At 31.7% G+C, this 21,672-nt stretch overlaps 1 non-coding gene across 1 annotated transcript; it reads left to right on the top strand.

Moving 5' to 3' along the window:
• The first annotated feature begins 14,327 nt into the window (after positions 1–14,327).
• Positions 14,328–14,394, top strand: Smp_tRNA_01290_Gln_TTG.1.1. Its single transcript has one exon. It is a non-coding gene (tRNA).
• The last annotated feature ends 7,278 nt before the right edge of the window (positions 14,395–21,672 follow it).

The following is a 21,672-nucleotide window of genomic DNA, read 5'->3' as shown; positions in this document are numbered from 1 at the left end:
GATTTATGTCCACTACTAATATGAATTAATAGGCAGATGCTATAAAGAGATAGGAGTTAATTTCATCCATTGCATTAGCCAATCATAATTCAATAAAATGAAATCAAATGTCGAAAATAAACCAATCCAAACTGTCACATGATTAGTGACGAAATATTGGACAAGATCAATATAGAAATATCATCTCAATTAGATTCAGTATGTTTTGTTAATTATCGAATTAACTAAATTTTAATTGATTCTCATTTCATATTTAATTTATGCTTAGAATATCAATCTTTATTTGTAATTGACAGAATGTAAGTGAAGTTGACTGATATAATGTAGAATTATTTCAAACTACTATTTTTATTGTTATAGTAAAGGATACGCCTTTATTTATCTTTAATACTCCACCTATTTCAGGTTGTTTTTTTTCTTTTTTTTGTCCTGTTGTTTTGCAATAAACGTTTTTATAAAAGGTTCCATGTACATATTACAGCAAGACAATAATTTACTTGTTAGATATAAATTCGACTCAACCTATAATCAATTTACTTTATTAACACTCCGCCTGGATCCCCTTTGGGGTTACTGTCGGTACCAAGCCCGAATAAAGGAGAAGGGCTGTGCATGAGGTTAGCGACCCCTTCTTGTAGAAAACTAACTTGCTAAAAAACGCTGACCAGAAAAAATAAAGTAAAGTAGCAATTAATTTTATTCTCGTTTTAATCTGAATGTTATATTTGTTTCTGTGTTTAAATTATTGCAAATGAATTATAAGCCCATTATTGCGACTCAGTGCATAAAATGTCGTAGTTTGGTATTTATTGTGATTTTTTTATTTGTGGTGCACTATAGACTTGTAATTTATGTAATTCATAGTGTGAATTTTTAGTTCGAAACACAGTGGTCATTTAGATTGTATTATTTTCGTTATCTTAATGATGCTTTGGGAAGAGAGAAATTCTGTGTAGGTCATCGGAGTAGATAAATCAAATCATTTAATTGAGTTGTAAATAAAACAGTCAACAAAGTCAAAATCAGCCATGACAGATCAGGATCATTTCACAAAAGAATTCTTATGTGAATCGAAAGTTGAACAATATTTTGATGACATTAATCAAAGATGAAATACGCCAGATCATGACTGGTATTTATATGATTGGATGGATAGAAAACTTGTTGAAATGGCCTTTATTATTATGATTCGACAGTACCAAAACAACATGGAGTACGATAATTTAGAAAAGCATTTGAGCAACAGCTTGAAGTTGTTTTAAGAACCACGTTCAAAAAAAGCCACTTTCTAACTTTACAACTGTCGAAAACTTTAATTAATTACGTACTAACTTCAATTCAAACTTTAGAAACTGTGTAACATGATCAAAACCGTACGCTATCAACTTCTAGTTTTGATTATCAGACTTCTGGTAATTGTTGATTACTTTCATCATTAAATATAAATGCGTTCTATGAGCTTACTAAGTCATCGGCTCATTTATTTTCTTTGGCTTTTTTCTCGTCCAGATAACCTCACATACTGCTGCTCACACTCCCCAAACACGCAAGGTACCTTCAGGCTAGTCTCAAATCTACCAAAAACTGAACCTTACAATTGATCTTTCTATAGATACATCAATATTTTTATTTGCATACGCCCCATACCTTGAATCATATTTCCAATTTTGGTTGGAATTTGAAGTTTTATAAGTTCAAAAACTAAACTATTTTAGTTTTGATGACTGATTCAGAAAACCAAATATCGTCCAACTAAACATGCAATCAAAAAGTCCAATATTCTTTTTATTTATTGATTTTGTAAAAATATCCCCTGTATATGATTGTTATAGCCATCAACGAGGTAGGAACAGATGTACATTATACGAATGTATCATCTTGTAGTGACTTGGCATCCTTAGGCTTCGTATACCAATCACCGTGATAACCATTATTCAACAAATCCTAACGGTGTACGAATTCAAAAGGCAACACGAAGCGCCGACTACAGTTTATTATTAGATAACGTAAATCACAAAGCTATAACACACCAAGTGAATTTTAGCAGAAAACTAATACGACCCAGCGAAAACATAGGTGAATTTAGAGTCGAATCAGTTAGTAGCATTCAAGCATACATGTATATATTTGTGGGAAAGCGTATAATTAATTGAGAGATCTTTAACCAATTAACATTTAAGCTAAATAGACGGATATGTGCATGGACTGTCACATGTGATCAAGCATACATGTTCATATATATATGATAGTAATGATAGCAATACAAAGACAGACAATTTTTACTGTTCTAATAACACTGTCTGTTAAATAAGTTAGTTGAAAAACTTGAAAAAATTAACTGTAAACAAACTTAATTGTAGGAGGGGTTAAGATTCTCGAGCAAATTGAAATTCATGAGAATAATATAATTCAGTATGGGGGAATAGTGGAGACTGTGATATTTTCATTGTTGAAATAACGAGTCGATCTAAGCTAAACCGCTATTGAAAACCTGAAAGCACTGGACTGCCGTTTCGTCAAAGTGGGAATCCTAATTGCACACTTCTGAGGAGTCTCATACTAGGATGAAAGGGTCGTTCAGTGCTTCTAGGTTTTCAATGATGGTCTAGCTTAGACCGACTCATGATCTCGACTGTGGAAATAGTTTAATTCATTAATCACAATTTAATCAGTTTATTATGATATCTTAGAACAGTTTACCTTTTAGAATTACGTCAATTGATTCTTAGAGCAGTTCGGTTGTGGGGTTCTGATTCTGAAACTGATACATAAACTTCCTATACCCAAGCCCAATCAGCTACTTTAATAAAAAGATCAAGAGCTAGAACAAAGCTTTATGGAATAAACCGATCACAGAAATAACTACGCTCATATATATATATATATATCCCTTGAAACTTTAAACTAGATATTCCCACCAATGGTATTGATCTCATCCTTAGAGAAGAGAGTCAGATGTTGGTCACTAGCGTGTACTTGTCATTTGACCGATGTCTAATTGGCTCGCTGTATTAAAACCTTTGATCATTTGAAAATAGTCACATTAGCCGGTGTGATATAATGCACTTTAATCATTTCCGGAATGCATTAAATATTTTTCTGATTCATAACAATCATCAGTCATAGATCAATAGAAAGTACTAAACAAAAGTACATAATTAAGATGTCTATGGTAATTTATGTCACATGCTCAAAATATTCTAGACATGAAAAATGTTAATTATCTTTAAGCTATAACTTATGGAATTAAAAAAAGAACAAAATACATGTAGTTTATAATATCCACCTGTTATTACATTATGTTTCTTTCAATACTTAGTCGGTAAACTTCGGGCATCATTTACAAATTCAGCCGTTTTCTAATGAATATCACGATCAAAATTTGATACCACCAGTGATGACTATCTTATTTTTTTACCATATTTCGTTTTACACGTTTAGTCTTCTGTGTGGAGTTTCTGGAAATTCGTATGATAGCCATTTACCAGTGAGAATATTTAGACGCACGTAGATTCAAGGTTCACTACTGAACATCTTCAATCATCAGTTAACAAACTTTGCTTATATTTTACCTTAATGATTAAGTAAATTATTTAAGTGATTGATGGTATTTATTTAGACGGTTTGTAAAGCTTGCCATTAAATGTTTCATACTGCTTTCAAAGGTTGACTATGTGTTGAAAGGGTCTATTTCATTATGTATAGATGTTGTATGTTATTCATATAGAACTAGATGGAGTAATCAGGTATTAAGTTTACTTAGAATTGCACTGCAATCGTTTGATTACGCACTTTTATTAAAAAACTGCAGTCCCACAGAATAGATTGACTGTCTCTAGTAGGGGAGTCCAGAACACGCGCTTCGCTCTATTTACTAGTCATTAAGTGGGTATGACAGTATCTCATTGTTGATGGTCAACATTGAGATTTGAAACGCATCTTCTTAATTATACCATTAGTCACAGTCCATTCGTATAACGTGTTGCCAAATTATTATATCGAGTGAATCCCCACAGGATACACATATGCGAACGATCAGTGTTTGAAATTCAGTCCTGAATATCAATAACAGAATTCAAACCCTCACGAGTAGTGATGAATCCTTAAAAACGTTTGCACAACAAAAATAATGAGGGGCTCAAATAAAATAGACCAGTCAACAAAACACATTAAAATTGGTTTTATGTATTTCATGAGTTATACTAATGAATTAAACTCTAGTTTGTTGGAACTGTACTTAACTATAACAATCTACTCAATGCTCAATTTATTCAAAATTATCAAATCAAAACTTGGCAACGATACCTACTGTACTTAACTATGTTTTAACTTGGTCTATTTAGAACTTAAACTGTTTGTAAAAATAGTCAAGTAAAATGTCACAGTTAGTGATTACTATAAATTTTTATCGATATCTAAATTATCAATAAACTGATGTAGTCATCAGTTTAAAAACAGTGTTAGGATTGTAACTTGTGGGGTTAATCGATCATTGTCTCGATATTTGATGGTTCTTACTGTATCCAACAATAATAGGTTAGAAATAATCAATACTAATAACAAATAACATTTGTAATCAATATATTGTTCGCTATATCCCAATGAATAGAAAAATTGTATTTCTGATGTCTCGCGACTTAATGTAAGCCACTTCTTCTGAGTAAATCCACTGTCGGTTATTTATTTACTGTGAAGAAGTAACGAAAGATTAGAAATACAATTTTTCTACTTATTGAGACAATAACAAAAATATTTTCATTCTTCACTTTCTACCCAAAGATCAATGTATTTGAGACTAACAAGTTCAACCTTAGCAATGATACCTACGAATAGCATTTGTATTTTGGGTAATCGGCTATTGTTTTCGTGGAAACAAAATTATGTAGAAAATATTTGTATAACATAAAACCTTGAACCTAGGCTTTGATTTCGTGGGAAGACTGTGGTTTTGACCATATTTCAATTTATATAAGAACATATATATGAAACGGACACTGGCAACTTCAATGTTAAGCTGTGGAGAGATGAAATTGAAGTTAAACAGACCAACCTTCACTGAAATGGTGGCAGATTTAAGTACTGTTCCACCTTATTGATTTTAGGTAATAATGTAGTTAAACTGTTCTTTACGAGATATATTTGACTGAAAGTTGTACTTGGATTATGAATTAGATGAAAATTAAAAAAGAACCTAAGCAATATTTTCCTGTTTACGGAACATGATTTTTAATTATTTATTGTACATTTAAGTAATGAAAACCCGTATTGACTTCTATTACTATCGACTGTCAAAGATATCCTATTTACGAATCTAAAGAGTTGTTCAATGACTTATTCTATTATCAACAAACGTTTCATTATTACTAGATCATAGATAAAGACAAGTATTAAATTCATAATGAAAACTATTCAATTAATCATTCAAAGAAGCAAAAAAATCTATGGTACGTTTCTCTGATATTTTCACTAATAATCAATAAATTTGTAATAATCGACCAAAGAGAAATGAATACAGGACATAAGAATACAAGATAACAATCTAAACTAGAATATAATCTATCGATGTAATCACAAATTATTTTAAGGACATGTTTTTTTGAAAAACGATAAAATTGTATATACCTAGTTTCTTTTGTCTGTTTTGTTTCCAGCTAAACATGCAAAACACAGAGTAATTTTTTTAAACGTATGTTTCCAACAAAATAGCGTGACATCCACTGTGAAAATACTTTTGATTTATCTTTTAATGTAAGTAAATGTATAGATGTATACGTTATGTGTTTAAGTGAAATAGTGTTAGTTGTTGGTTTTACGTTTCTTTCGGCATTTGAATTTTTTCACCGACGAAACAAAAGTTATCTTTTAATGCTGAATATCAGTTAAGTAATCAAGGTACATTTCTGACAGATTTAATCTGAAGATGATTAAATATTACATCATTAACAATGGAACTTTGGTAGATTCAGCTGATCAGTCCCATTCAGTACAAAACTTGTATCCTCGATTTCCCTGTTATCCTCATGTTATATGCTTTCCAATAGTAATGTGTATTTTATTCTATACATCTAATTAGTCAAATATGCTAAAGCGAAACAAAAGGTTTGTTACTGTAAATTACAATTGCTACCCCTAGAATCAATTATTTGTTACAACTAAAGAAATGATATTTCGAATTGATTTTAAGGTGAAAGAATTTTGTTACCAATTTCTTACATTTATGTCGAAAACCAGAATATTTCCGTGAATGTATATCACATTGTAATTTTCTTCTGTCTATGCAGAAAGCTAGTGTATCCAACACTAAACGACATTTTCGTCCTAATTTGAGATAGATTACTTGAAATTTGAACTGTGAACAGTTTTATTAAAACTCAATGGTAACGGGTCATCAATAATATCTCGAAGAAATAGTTTCCACTCCTATCAAAGATGTGGGTGAGCATTCACAAGAGTTGTAAACTAGGATAAGCATATTTTTCAGTTTGGGGTTGCATAGATTGTTGAATTTCATTAAAATCATGAACCAAGCAATGTTAGACCACCATTGAAAACCTGGAAGCACTTGACGCCGTTTCGTCCCAGTTTGGGACTCCTTAGCAGTGCGCATCCACGACCATGGACACGCGGTTGGAGTCCAGGAAATTTTATCTTGAGCGTGAACGCTCGAACTCTAGACCAGCAAAACGAGATCCAACTGTGGTAGTGTATAACTTCAACCAATTCACGATGTCGCGCAACCATTTTCAATAATTTCCACAATCCAAAACTGAAAATTTTCATGTTATCAATAGTGACTAGTATCGAGATGAAGTTTATGAAGTTCTAAGGGGAAGTCGTGACCAGTGGAGTTCAATTGTATCGAGCGTGAGTAAGGAACCCACCGAAGACAATCGAAGATGGTCGCGTGACATGTAAATAGGTTGAAGTAAGGCATTAACACCGTTGGATTCCGGCTCACTAGTCTAGAGGTTAAGCATTGGAGAGCGAGATCGAAGGTCCTGGATTTAAATCGCGCGTTCGTTATCGTGGATGTGCGCTGCTGAAGAGTCCCATAGTAGAAAGAAACGGCTATCTAGTGCTTTCATGTTTTCAGTGGTAGTTTAACATTAATCGGTCCATGGTTTCAATAAAATCAGAAAAGCACAGTTCTTTACGGATCCTTAGTTTTCAGTACCTCCTTAGCTGGTGTTAATCTGTAACGACATCCAGCGTACACTTAAAATGATGTTCATAAACCTTTCGGGTAGATATTAATTTATACCAGTGTTTCAATATGATATGAGCTTTCAAACAGTATAATTGTTAAGCTCTGAAAGCTTCCTCCTTACTTTCTTTGTTTTTAAGTGTACACTTTATCGAGATATAGTATACGCAGTTTTTTGTATAGAAATGTTGTGGAAATTATTGTTCTCCTCCTCGAGGTATGAAGGTCATAAGTACTTGATTTTGAATAGTCGTGATATAGAACGAAGCACTTGACTTTTGTTTCTCAAGGATTGACACTGACATTACTCAATGGACATGGATTGTTGAAAAATAGTCACGCCAATCAGCTGCACTCATTCATTGGCTTTAAATATGGTATCATGAAATATAAAACTACTAAGATCATTGATGATAAAGTCAGAATAAATTTAGCTTAAAATATGTGAGTTTCTTTTTTTACATAAACCCTGTAGTACATTAACAAAAAAACAACTAGGCCATTAATAGATTTTCTTATAACACTTATCTAATAAACTGATCAATTAATCAATTGTTTGTGTTTTCCAAAGTGTGTAAAAACACAATCGATCAACCATGAAAAATGGTAATTAAAGTTTATCTAACTAACATAATAGAACATGTGATTCATCATGATCTGTAATAAATATCCTATTACCATATTGTTTTATTTATAAGTGTATAATTATGTGGGTAAAAGTTCTTTTTTTGCAATTCAGGATATCATAGTTCAATGATCACTTTGTTGTCTTTCTACAAACTTACTTCAGGATTTATTACAGATGGAACTAATTAGTTTCATCACTCAATTTCAAGAAATTGAGTCTGTTTGGGTTCCTTCTTCATGATGATCACCAAAAAAGTTTTTAAGATGATATATATCTGCTAGATAACTGTATAAATAGTATGCATCATGGTTCTTCGTAAATAAAATGAATAGGACATGACATTCATTTTCATTTTTTAGAGTATTCATATAAGTGTTATGGAAAAAGAACAAAGTTACACATTACTCGCTTGTTTTATTCACTTATATGCTTTTCATCAACGAATCAATTAATGCACATTCATGTGTGTATTAAAGTTCATTCTGTTCGCAAATTTTTGTTGTTGATAAAAGAATATTATGTAACATTAAAACTCCAAATCGACTAGTCAATAGACGACATTAACTTATTCACTCATTAGTATGCTATGAAATATGTATGTCATATGCATGTAATAATGTTGGTGAGCCTAGTGACAATGAAAATATACATTTATGTGATACGAAAATTGTTTACAAATTCTTAAAGAACATTCAAATGGGTCTCAAAATCACACTATCGATTAAAATTAAAAATACTTGGAACGATTTATATGTGAACTTTGATGATTTTCATATAGTCGGTTACGAAAAAGTATTGTTCGAAACACTGTTTTCTAGAGTAGGAAGGATATAAACTGCTAATAAACCGGAAGATGAATTGATAAACATTGGAAAGTCTCAAAAAGACAACTATTATCAACAAAAATTCATCAGTAGACATAAAATAACTCAAGATGACAAATTCGATTCAGCTAAGCCAATAAAAAGTCATACTTTATCCATTTCGACTTAAAGGGTGATGACGTTGCAAGGATAATTAATCATAGGCTTAACATTGAGTTTCCCTAAACCTACCCTGTAATTAAACGATTAATTCTATCTAAATAACGTGTTCATTAATTCAACCAGTGATTCACCAGTACCTCTTTCGTATTAACGCTGTGTCTATAAATGTACATGAATTTGCCAAAGCGGCTAAAATGGTTGGACAGAAATGAGGGTTTATCATAGATTTTTCGAAAATGTTTTTAAAATCTTTCTGTCAAGAGGAAGAAATATTTTGAAGAGCGCAATACCTAAACATATCTTAGATAGAGAGTATTAAGTGAGTCTCTTAAAACCTTACAAGATAATTAAAAAAAACACCAGGCTCCTGTATTCTAAAGCTATTGCTTTGCAGCTGACAAAAACCTAGTTTTTGTCTAAACGGAAACTGTTGTTATCCTTCCTCTGACGTCGTAACTTCAACTCTAATTTTGCTACACTATCTAATTCTTTTCAAGTTTCCAAAATGATTGATTGGTACGTCACAGTTGGATTCTTTTCTAATTCAAAAGTTCTGATTTTTAAATTACTATGCTTTACTCATTCATTGGGATTAATCACAAACGTCTGCTCATTAGATAGTCATTTATTTCTAACCCTGGTTTCCTTTCTATATTAATGTTATAGGATAGGCTTTATATATATATATATATATATATATATATATATATATATGAGAAGGGGGGTTTGTGGAGATTTTAGTAATTTTGATATAGTTGAAATCATGAGTCAATTGAAGCTAGACCACCATGGAAAACCTGAAAGCACTGGACGGCCGTTTCGTCCTATTGTGGGACTCCTCAGCAGTGCTTCTAGGTTTTCCATGGTGGTTTAGCTTCAATTGACTTATGACCTCAACCGTATGTTTATTGTTTATATGGTTATAAATGAGTGGTTTTGGGATGAACCTCGTAAAGTTGATGATGAATAGCCCATTTAAACAATACAAATTCTTTACATAATAATCTGAATAAATTATATTGTGTATACTTGGATTTCTTTTGAATAGTTTACTCCTATGTACTTTGGATATAGGATATGTTGAAATGGTAAATTATAAAATAGGATAAATTATTTAGAATTCGCTCATAGATTAAAAACGTTCACACCTATTCAATTTTTTTTGTTTGAGTTTTTTATTGTTATTGAAACAAATGACCTAGGTAACAAGGCCATGTGATAAATACATGTGAAAAAATATAAAAAAAAAGTAATTTATTCACTTCCTTATTTTATTACTTGTAACTGTATCACATTGTATAATTGATTGAATAATAAAACTTTATACATTCATCCTTTAACTGAGTTCATATGAATTCCTTGTTTATTAATGCTGCATATCTGTAAAAGATGTTTTGACAGACAGAAATAAGCGACTACCGACTATTTTGTAGTCATCACTTATGACGTGATGATTTATACTATCTTGATAATAGATTTTGTATGTAAATGTCAACTACAATATCCTAATATTGAAATTTACTTAGTTGTTCAGTGTTTTGTAGTCTGTGTTTAGTTAAAGTTCAAGAGGTGATTGTTTCATTAAAATATCATTCGGATTATCTTTTATCATTTTAGGATTTTCTTTAAAATTTATCAAACTGTTATGTACTTAAGTCCATAACGGTGTTCTGGTAAAAGACAAATGAAATTGTCTTTTAGTTTATGCGAGGATGTTTTCTACATTTATGCAAGAAAAGATAGTATCTATTAAACTTCAGAAGAATTTTAGAGTTAAACTTCAATACAATTGTAAACTAGCAATATATTTGAGTATATAGGATAAGGGATCAGCAATACTGAACAAGATAAAATAGCTTATAATCACTCTATGTATTACAAATAATTATACCTTTTTCATCTCTCTTTAAATTAATTTCTGTTGCGTTATTTATTGTAAATCCTGATGAAATAACCTGATTAATGAATCAGTTCGCAACAAAAGCGGACCTTGTGAACAGTTACTAACTTTATAATCAACCCCTTAATAAGTGAATTTCTAACTTTCAAAAGAATCCGACCACTAAACCAATGTTATTTTCATTAAAAATAATGACATGTATATAATAATGATAACTTGGATGAAGGAAGTATTTTTACTATTAATGGTTTCACCATAGAATTTTTAAATTACCGTTGAAAGTTTTCCGGCAAAAGCAAAGAGTTGCATAAAGAACCTAAAACACTTATCAGTTCCACCCATGTGAAGTATGAAAACTTATCAATGCCATAAAAATGAAGTTGAATCTGTTGCAACGATCTATTAACAACCTGTAAAAAGTATACGAAGAAGTAGTAGAATGCATTAAAATGGTTGTACAAAATTATGGAAACGTATAGTTACCAAGTTATTTAAGCCTATGCAACTGTGTTTTTTTTGATAACTTCAAAAAGAACACTAACATCAAAATTACATTATTAAATCACTCATCTTAGTCCTTACACTTGATTAGTTATATTCAGTCATTCAATACATTATCTGAATTATTTCACTATATTATACTATAGTCAATTTGACTCTCGATCGTTTAACACTCACCTTTATTGTAGGATACTCTATGGATTACCTATAAATATTTTAAACTAGATTCACTAGAATTACTTCAAATCTCTTAGGTTTATCAAACGACTATCATAGACGTTTTATATTTGTTGTCTATAACTGATAATTAAAATTAATAAATTATCTATTGAGTATTATTAATTCAACATTGAATCACTAAGATTATTATCATTAATTAGCAGAAGGATGATTAATTACATTATTATAATATAAATAATAATAATAATATTTAAAACTTTATCATGTTTTCTAATTAAAAACAATTAAAAGATAATAATAAACAAACACAAAATTAATAATAGATTTGTAGTATCTCAGTGAGTAGAAAAATTAGATTTTTTCCGACGTTTCGTAACTCAGTGTAAGCCACTTCAAATTAACATTGATTCAAGTTTAAATAGTACAACGGAACTACTATTTATACATGGATTAGTCTTAATTTGGTTATTTATTCTCTGAAGAAATGGCTTACATTGAGTCATGAAACGTCAGAAAAAATCTAATTTTTCTACTCATTGAGATATTACAAACATAATAATTTATTTATAACAATCTACCCAATGCTCAATCCATTTCACAATTATCAAATCAAAACTTGGTAGTGATACTCGTAAACGCAAAATTGATATTAAAACGAAAATTATTTTCCACATTAAATTTATATACCATATCAATTATAGTAGTATATAATTTAATTAAATAATATATAATAGTTGGTAGTTTAAATATTGGTATTGAATTTTCAAGTACATTATATTCTCAATCCATCCAATTTTAAATGATTCATTTTGATAATCATTATAATTTAAGATGAAATATCAACAAGTACCATTTATCATTTCTAATTATCAACTTTAATTAGGCGATAATTATTTCAATTTTATAAAATATTTCTCAATATTATTGATTATTTGTTTAATACCTTTTTGTCAGAAGGGTTTTTGTGGAATTTAAAGTAATTTCATAGTTGAAATCATCAGTCGATTGAAGCTAGATCACCATGGAAAACCTGCTGAGTTCCACAATAAGATGAAACGGCCGTTCAGTGCTTCCAGGTTTTCCGTGGCGGTCTAGCTTCAATTGACTCATGATTTCAACTATAATACCTTTTCGTAATGGTATCAATTACTTTTAAAATAAGATATTTATTTACTTGTTACTTAGGATTCCTTATTCTTAAAATATTTTGATAGATTATACTGTAGATAATGTGTAAGAGATAAAAATCGATATCATACAATTATATGCATTAACAACACATATATATGGATAGAGAATGCTGGTGGGCGGCCTCTGCTCCTCCATTAGGGGTAACAGGCGTAAGTAATATATGAATTGAAATACAAATTGAAACAACATTATTTCATCAATGGTTATTCACAAGTAGAATATAATCATCATACATGAAGAATATTGACTTAAAGACATAATCGTTTAGTAAATGTTTTTTTCTTGAAAACACAGGGTAATGGAATTTTACAATACTAAGAAAATTCGAAATGGATTATTAAAAAATGATCTAGATTGTTATTGAAAGTTAAAAAAATTAGTCGGTATATTACCCGAAAAATCTCATGATGATATCAATATTTAACATTTAATAATGAGCAAAAAACAGATATCTAGTATAAACATCTTGCATATAATTACCAGGATAGAAAATCAATGAAAATTGTTTAATTTCTATAATTTCAGAAGACTGAAGACAATGATAAATGTGTCGCTCTATTTCGTGGATCGATTGAAATTAGATATTAACACCGTTGGATGCCAGCCGGCTCATTGATCCAGAGGTTAAGCGTTCTCACGCGAGACCGATACGTCTTGGATTCGAATCTCGTGAGGCGGGATCGTGGATGCACACTGCTGAGTAGTCCCACAATAGGACGAAACGGCCATCCAATGTTTACAGGTTTTCCATGGTGGTGTAGCTTTAATTAACTCACGGTGACATGTTTGGCAAAATTCAATCATCAAGAAAAAAGCAACAACACTATTTCATAAATTTTCCTAAACGTTTCTGATCATTTCTTAATCAATGATATTTTATTGGATTATTTGTATCAAAAGAAAAAGTACATTTACAATTAATCAATAGAATTTTATACGTAAAATGAATTCATATCCATTTACGTCATACCTTTTTGAAGTTATATTTTTTTGAGAACAAAACGACAACAACAACAACAATAACAACATCATCAATAATACAAAATTCTAATTACAGACTGTCTTGATACTAGAACAACAACAACAACAAAATAATCAATCGTTGTCATAAGTTTTAATCATTTTGTTGGCAGAAAATAATAAACATTCATTCAGTTTTTTTTTAATAGTTGAAATAACTCATAAGCCAATCGATCAAATCTAGTAACTTATTAGTTGAATCCACATTGTCTAATCCAAATTACAATTCAATTGATGAAATAATTAATGAATAAAAGTGAAAAAGCAAATAATACATAAATACTTCACATAATTTTAAACAAAATTTCATTATTTCTAATTAGAATTTTATGAAAAATATTTATTGTTTATAAGCATAGATGGGTAGTGACCAGTAGTAGAATCCAAGATGAGCGTTTCGTCCTATTTGGGACTCGTCAGATGAACATACCTGCATCACAGAGTTAATGTCCACTCTGGGACTCGAACCCGGTACTATCCACTTCAAACACCATCGCATTATCCATGCGCTTCCTGGGTTCCACTGCTAGCCACTATCCATCTTTGTTTATAATTCTTGTGAATTAAGGCTATATCGAGGCAATAGGCATAGTATGTGCATATGGCATTAAGAGATTGATTAGTTGCAGTCCTGAGCATCAATGAGAAGATTCAAACAAACAATACTAAATGAATTTAAACTTCACCCCATTGCACAAGCTAATGACTATCAGGACTCAGTAGCTGAGTGGATAACTCGATGGCATTTGAAGCGAAAGGTACTGGGTTCGAGTCCCAGAGTGAACATCAACTCTGAGATGCAGGTACATCTTGCTGACGAGTCCGAAATAGGATGAAACGCGCATTCTGGATTTCACTGCTAGCCACTATTCATCTTTGCTTATAATATTATGAGTTTTCTTATTTTATAAATTGACCATAACTTCAAATAGGAATCAATGTAGTTAAACCTAAGAATGTCAAAGTGACTATTTCACAGAGAAACCTATCAAAATGTATATTCTTTGTTGAAAAATCATAGATAGGTCAATGACTAATGGTTTATAATTAGTTTTTTCAATTGAATACAATTGGAACTTCTTTTCTTCAAATATTTTCATATCCGAAAATCGATGTTTACATGAAATTTTACTGTTGAATAAAGATATTTATGAGAATTTTTAATAATATTTCTTTGAAGATTGTGTATAATATGAAAGTGAAGTATTTGATGATGATTATCTTACTTGGAAGTATATTTCAGATGATAATAATGAAGTATTTTCTTTAAAGTACACTAAGTTGTCAATTCCGTATATAGTTACTATGATTTGACATTTATACATTTAATCGATTCTACTCACAAATAATAATCAAAATAACATTTTTAGGTTAGTATTGACTAAATTATTGAAATGAGCCATAAACAGTACATTTCTTTCCCCCAAATAAATCATTTGACTTATGAAAGGAGGAAAATATTATCCAAAATAAACTAATTAATATGAACTCAAGTTTTCGGTTAGCTGAAAAAAAATCCTCATTATATTAACTTGTAATAAAAACTATTGTTTGTGCTATCGAAAATCTATTTAGCTACCACAGAATTTCAAACATTTCTAACGCTTTTTAAATATCACCAACAACTGATATTTTATATATGATCAGTTTATAAGTTGACTATTCTAATTTTATTCAGCAGATCAAAGGATAATATGATCAGTGATTAAACTTAAAAATATAAAATTAGATTTACAATGAAGTCAGCGATGCGATTGGTAACTCTATCAAAGTTGATCAAATAATGCTTATTTAAATCCCGTTTGAAGTATCATTTCTTATAAGATTTCATTGTATCGCTGCTAATAAGTCCTAACTACCAAGAAAGTTAGATTTAAAGTTTCCTGAATTGGATGCTTAACTATAACTAAATGAGAGTAGACAATTATACAAAACAAGAAATATAAAAGATAAATTTTATTTATTCATGTAGATATGCTCGAATTTTTAATAGTTAATGGAAAAAAGACAATAATAACGAATACCATGCAGTGCCAATGTATTATTATTTTTATAAGTTGAGATCATGAATCAATTAAAGCTAGACCGCCATGGAAAACCTGGAAGTACTGGACGGCCGTTTCGTCCTATCGTGCGACTATTCAGTAGTGTGCGTCCACGACCCCGCCCCGCGAGATTCGGAACCAGGACCTATTCACAAAACCCCTTCTGATATTAATCAACATATGATCACTAGTGACTAGCTTCAAGTGGTATTTCCTGGAGTTCTAGTAAGAAGCAGTGACCAGTGGAGTTCAACCAAGTCTGTTGTGAGTTAGTAACTCACTGAAGACACTGGTGGATGTGTCTCTCAATTTCATGGATCGGTCGAAGTTAGACGTTATTACCGTTGGATACCGGCTCAGTGGTCTATCGGTTAAGTGATCGCGCGAAACTGATAGGTTCTGGGTTCGAGTCTCACAAGGCGGGATCGTGGATGCGCACTGCTGAGGAGTTCCACAGTAGGACGTAACGGCCTTCCAGTGCTTCCAGGTTTTCCATGGTGGTCTGCCTTCAATTGATTCATGATTTCAACTATGAAAGTATTGAAATCTCCACAAAACCCCTTCTGATATTATCAATCTTTTTAAAGTAGCAATTAGTCCTTATTATTCCTAATTTATATCCTTGTGAAGTTCAATTAACGGTACCTTCACACTGATTTCGCTATAAAATAATTTATCTTTCAAAGCAAAGTAAGAATTACGCAATTTGAAATATTAACTGAATAGTGAATTTTATTCTTAGGCTTCTCATAATCTGTAGACTATTTAAATCTACAGTAGACAATAAGTTTAGCTGTATAAAAATGTTAATCATTGAAAACTAGTTAGAATAAAAATGAATGAAAGTAATAATAAGATAAGGAAACAAAATACCTGATAATATAACTGTATACACCATTATAAATTATTTGATTAATCTAATGAAAACTTGTAATTATTATACATCGAATTCTTGTATGATATTTACTACTATAGGCCAAAACAAAAGTTAACTAAACTTTCCATTTACCTAAATAGATCAAGCTGAAAAATATTCGATAAAGATAGGATTCTATGAAGTTAAGTTGATTTGATCCTTGTTATTTGTTAGACATCTAACTGTCAGATATTTTTACTTTATTTTCATCAGATGTCTAGACGTTTCCTCAGTGAACACATTTCTTTATTTAAGACAAAGGTTTCAATAGATATATTTATATGGCTCTGTGAAGATGATTCTCTGTCTTTTTTTCTATATATTTTTTAGAAACACATGTGAATATTGAATAAAACAAAAAAAATGAACTCCAAAGAGTACTAAACTACTCTTGATCGATCTAATAGTGACCCAGTGTTATTGGCTGAAATCACTATGAATGAAGAAACCTCCACTCAGTGTTATCACCAACGGTGCTTTATTAGTTCTGAAACGTTATCTGGATTGTTGTATAAAGACTGATTTCTTGGTTATTGTTGATAGAATTTACAGAATATTTCAGAAAACCACCCTTATTTTTCACAAAGATATTTGTACTTTATCCATTTTCGATATAACCTTTTATAACAATCGCCAAATCTTCTTTTACTACGTATTCAAAATACGTCATTTTTACCCTATTAAAACTCATTTTAGTTGGATTACGTTCCTCTCCTCTACGCAAATGTAGCTTATCAGTGTTATCACGTGTACAGAAGACACCAGTATTAATAACACGCTGTTTTACAGTATAAGAAAGAGAAAATCATCATTCAAGTGGTGACTTCTTGTTTCATGAGTAAAAATCTAGAATTAATAAGAATTTCCAAAAATGGACCAGTCTATTGTGCTCAAATTACTCAATATTGAATAAAATAAAAATGGAGTTACGTGTGAGAAAACTACATTGTTTATGTTTGTCACGTAAAATAGATTCCTATAGTATAAATTCACATCTAATTATGCACTGTTTATGATTAAGGTATGTTATACTATGTTTTTGGCATTTTGTTCATTTTCACCTACTGCCACATTGTAAACATATATAACCCAACTTTACCAATTGGAGTTTACAAATCTTTAATCTATAATACACTTATTCATTATTTGTAATAAAACATAATTTGTTTTGTTGAACACGATCCATTTAGTTATATATATGTAAATAATCTATAATTTCTTTAAATCGATAATCTGGAAAAAGAATATGCATATCCACTTGAAATACCATGAAGCACTTTTTAATGATTCAAACAATTAGATAAATATTTTCTTAAATTAGTTACTGTCATTTAGTTTTAATTGATATAAACAAGTGTATTCAACATTTTTTTTTGCTTTATTGATTTTTTATTTGTTTTTGAAACTAAGGCAAACGAGCGAAATTTTAAAAAAAAAAAACAAACAGATTCGACAATTACAAAAATGTATCATTTTATATTGTATAAATGAAACTTTCATATGAATGGATAGTAAAAATAATTATTAATATAACAATTAAGCCTCCGTTTTAAAACAAGTAACCTATTGCACACACACACACACTCTAACTGAATCCATTTCTTTTGAAAAACTGTGTTGATCATTACTATTCTTATCTGTGTTATTTCATTAAATGTGCTTAAATAGTTTTTATATTCTCTATAGGTTTCTGCAAAAACATGTATTAAAGATAACAAAGGTACATATTTCGAGAGAGCTTATTTACTGCCATAGAATGAAGAGAATGAGGCTATCAATGAAATCCACAACGAATGTTTCGTCATATTTGGAATTCATTAGCTGGGTGAAGCTCCATCCACGCTATTTCAAAACGAATTAAGTTAGTCAGTGGTTTATTGCTCATATAATTTTTAATCGCCTTAGATATTTATTCAATTTACTGAAGATCAGTTACGGTTACCAAGTGATACAATCATTTGCTGTGGTTAATCAAATCTAAGAATAAATATTACGAATGGTGGAATAAATCGTAGACTAAAAATAGAACTTGAAATAAATAGGTACGCATCAAAATCTTTTATTGCGATACAAAGTTTTTGGAAATTTCTAAGTTCAGAATCAGTTTTTGTTACTGGAAATTACTCTCCACTAAACATACGTTTCTTTCTAGTTTGAGGATGTGCACAAATTGACATGTGATCGTATTAATTACCCAAAGTCCTTTTGATCGACATTGATACCTTTGAACTGCTGAATTAGTATTTAATTATTCACATTTCTAATATCAACTTGTTCGTAATGCGATGAAAATATTGTATCTTGAATTCTGAGTGAAGCCCCAAATTGTCCATTAGTGTACACTTCTAGAATACTCAGAATAAATCCAAATACCTTATCAGTTGTACCTTATTTTCAATCATTCCACCATTTATTTTCGTTCCTAACAAAAGAAAACTTCAAGTTGAACCCTCTACTTCTTGATACCAAACAATTCTCTCCTTCCCTACAACGTAAGACCAATTTATTTTAACCCTAAAATCTACTGTAAAATAGTTATTTATACTTTATAGAAAGGCATAGTAATGTCAAAAAGTTTACCATCTTTCAAGAGTAACTTGCCAATATTTTTGATATGGGAGAATATGAATATATTTTACATTAATTATCGTTACCAGTCCCCCCCACCCCCAAAAAAGGAAGTTCCAAACAATCGTTGATCTTCCATTTAAAAACAAATCTCTTTTTTTCACGATAAAACTAGTTGTTCTACAAACTTTTTTTCTTCTGTCTACTTGTTACTCAGTAATTAATTTTTAAATCTTGAAAATACCTTTCGTTTATCAACATTTCTTTATATCTTTGTTTTTTTGTTGCTATCTACAAAAATGAGATAAAAAATAAAGAAAAAAGTTGAACAAACTGAATTTTATCTATTCATTGTTCATTCATAATTGTTGTAACTTTCATGTTATATCATGAATTAAAGAGTAAATTCATAGATTACTTTCAGATCATTGCCGCTAGATAATATTGAGTATTCAAGATTCTTTTTGTTAAAACAAGATAGAGAGATCAAATAAATTCAGGATTTATATGAATGTTTAATGTTACCCCCAATGGAACATAAGCCGCCGACCAGCATTCTCCAACCCACTCTGTCCTGGGCCTTCCTTTCTACTTCTATCCAGTTGTTGTTCATTCTTCTCATATATCTGTTTCCATTTCTTTGATCTTCCGCTTCTCCTCCAGCTTTGACGATTCCAAGTGAGAGCTTGCCTTGTGATGCAGTTGAGTGATTTCATCAATGTGTGTTCTATACATCTCCAGCACTTCTTCCTGATTTCTTTCCCATAATATAGTGTTGCTGATGTTGCCTGGCCAACGGATCCGAAGTATCTTGCGTAGACAACTGATAATGAACACTTGTATCTTCTGGATAATGGCTTTCGTAGTTCTCCACGTTTCCGCCCCATACAGTAGAACTGTCTTCACATTTGTATTGAAAATTCTGATCTTGGTGTTGGTTGACAATTGTTTTGAGTTCCAGATGTTCTTCAGTTATAAACATGCTGCTCTTGCTTTGCCGATCCGCGCTCTCACATCTGCATCAGATCCACCGTATTCATCAATGATGCTGCCCAGATATGTAAAGGTTTCCACATCTTCCAAAGCTTCTCTGTCAAGTGTAATTTGATTGGTGCATATTGTATTTTATCGGAGAGTCTTGCTTTTCTCTTTGTTTATATTGAGACCTACTGCTGCTGAGGCTGCTGCTACACTGGTCGTTTTCTGCTGCATTTGTTGTTGCGTTTGTGATAGAAGAGCCAGATCATCCGCGAAGTCTAAATCGTCAAGCTGCATCCTGCCTGTCCACTGTTTTCCGTGATTTCCTCCAGATGTTGACGTCTTCATGATCCAGTCGATCACCAGGAGAAACAGAAAGGGTGAGAGTAATCAACCTTGTCTAACACCGGTCTTTACTTCAAACGAGTCGGTGAGTTGTCCTCCGTGGACGATTTGGCAGTTTAGTCCACCATAGGAGTTCCGTATGATATTGACTATCTTCTCAGGCACGCCGTAGTGTTGAAGAAGCCTCCATAGTGTCGTCCTGTCCACGCTAGCAAATGTTTTCTCGTAGTCAATGAAGTTGATGTAGAGTGATGAATTCCATTCGATTGGTTGTTCCACAATGATACGTAGAGTTGCGATTTGATATGTACACGATCTATCGTTACGAAACCCATGCTTGTTGATCTCGAAGTAGGGCGTCCACGGAATCCTTCATCCTGTTTAACAATACTCTGTTGAAGACTTTTCCTGGTATTGAGAGAAGAGTGATGCCCCTGTAGTTGTCACACTTGCTGAGATCGCCTTTCTTTGGTATCTTGGTCAGAAGTCCTTCTTTCTAGTCTATTGGTACTTGTTCTTCGTCCCAAATCTTACTGAAGAGGATGTGGAGTATCTTGGCAGTTGCTGCTACATCCGCTTTCAGTGCCTCTGCCGGGATGTTGTCTGTCCCACTGCTTTGCCGCTCTTGATTTGTCTAATGGCCATGCTGATCTCTTCAATTGTTGGTGGGCCAACATTGATTGGGAGGTCCATGGGTGCTGCTTCGATGTTGAGTGGGTTCAGTGGAGCTGGTCGATTCAAGAGTTCTTTGAAGTGTTCTACCCACCTGTTTCGTTGTTCTTCAATGTCGGTGATTACTTTGCCTTCCTTGCTTTTCACTGGTCTTTCTGGCTTACGGTAATTTCCAGCAAGTTTCTTTGTTGTATCATACAGTTGTCTCATGTTTCCCTCTCTTGCAGCCTTTTCCACTGTCATCGCTAAATCTTCCACATATTTACGTTTGTCGGTTCTGATGCTCCCCTTCACTTGCTTGTTTGCCTCTGTGTATTCGGCTTGTGCCTTGGCTTTTTCCGCTCTTGTTCGGCTGATATTGATTGCTGCCTTCTTGTTCCTCCTTTCTTCAATTTTATCCAGTGCACCAACAGTGATCCATTCCTTGTGATGGTGCTTCTTTTGGCCCAGAACCTCTTGACATGTTAAAACGATTGCCTCCTTGAGACCTTTCCAGTTGCTCTCCATGGTAGTCCCCTCTCCATTGAGCAGATCATGA

This window comes from Schistosoma mansoni, chromosome 1 (assembly GCF_000237925.1).
Source record: "Schistosoma mansoni strain Puerto Rico chromosome 1, complete genome".
NCBI lineage: Eukaryota > Metazoa > Platyhelminthes > Trematoda > Strigeidida > Schistosomatidae > Schistosoma > Schistosoma mansoni.
The sequence above is the reverse complement of the archived record's forward strand: the minus strand, read 5'-3'. Positions and strand labels throughout refer to the sequence as shown.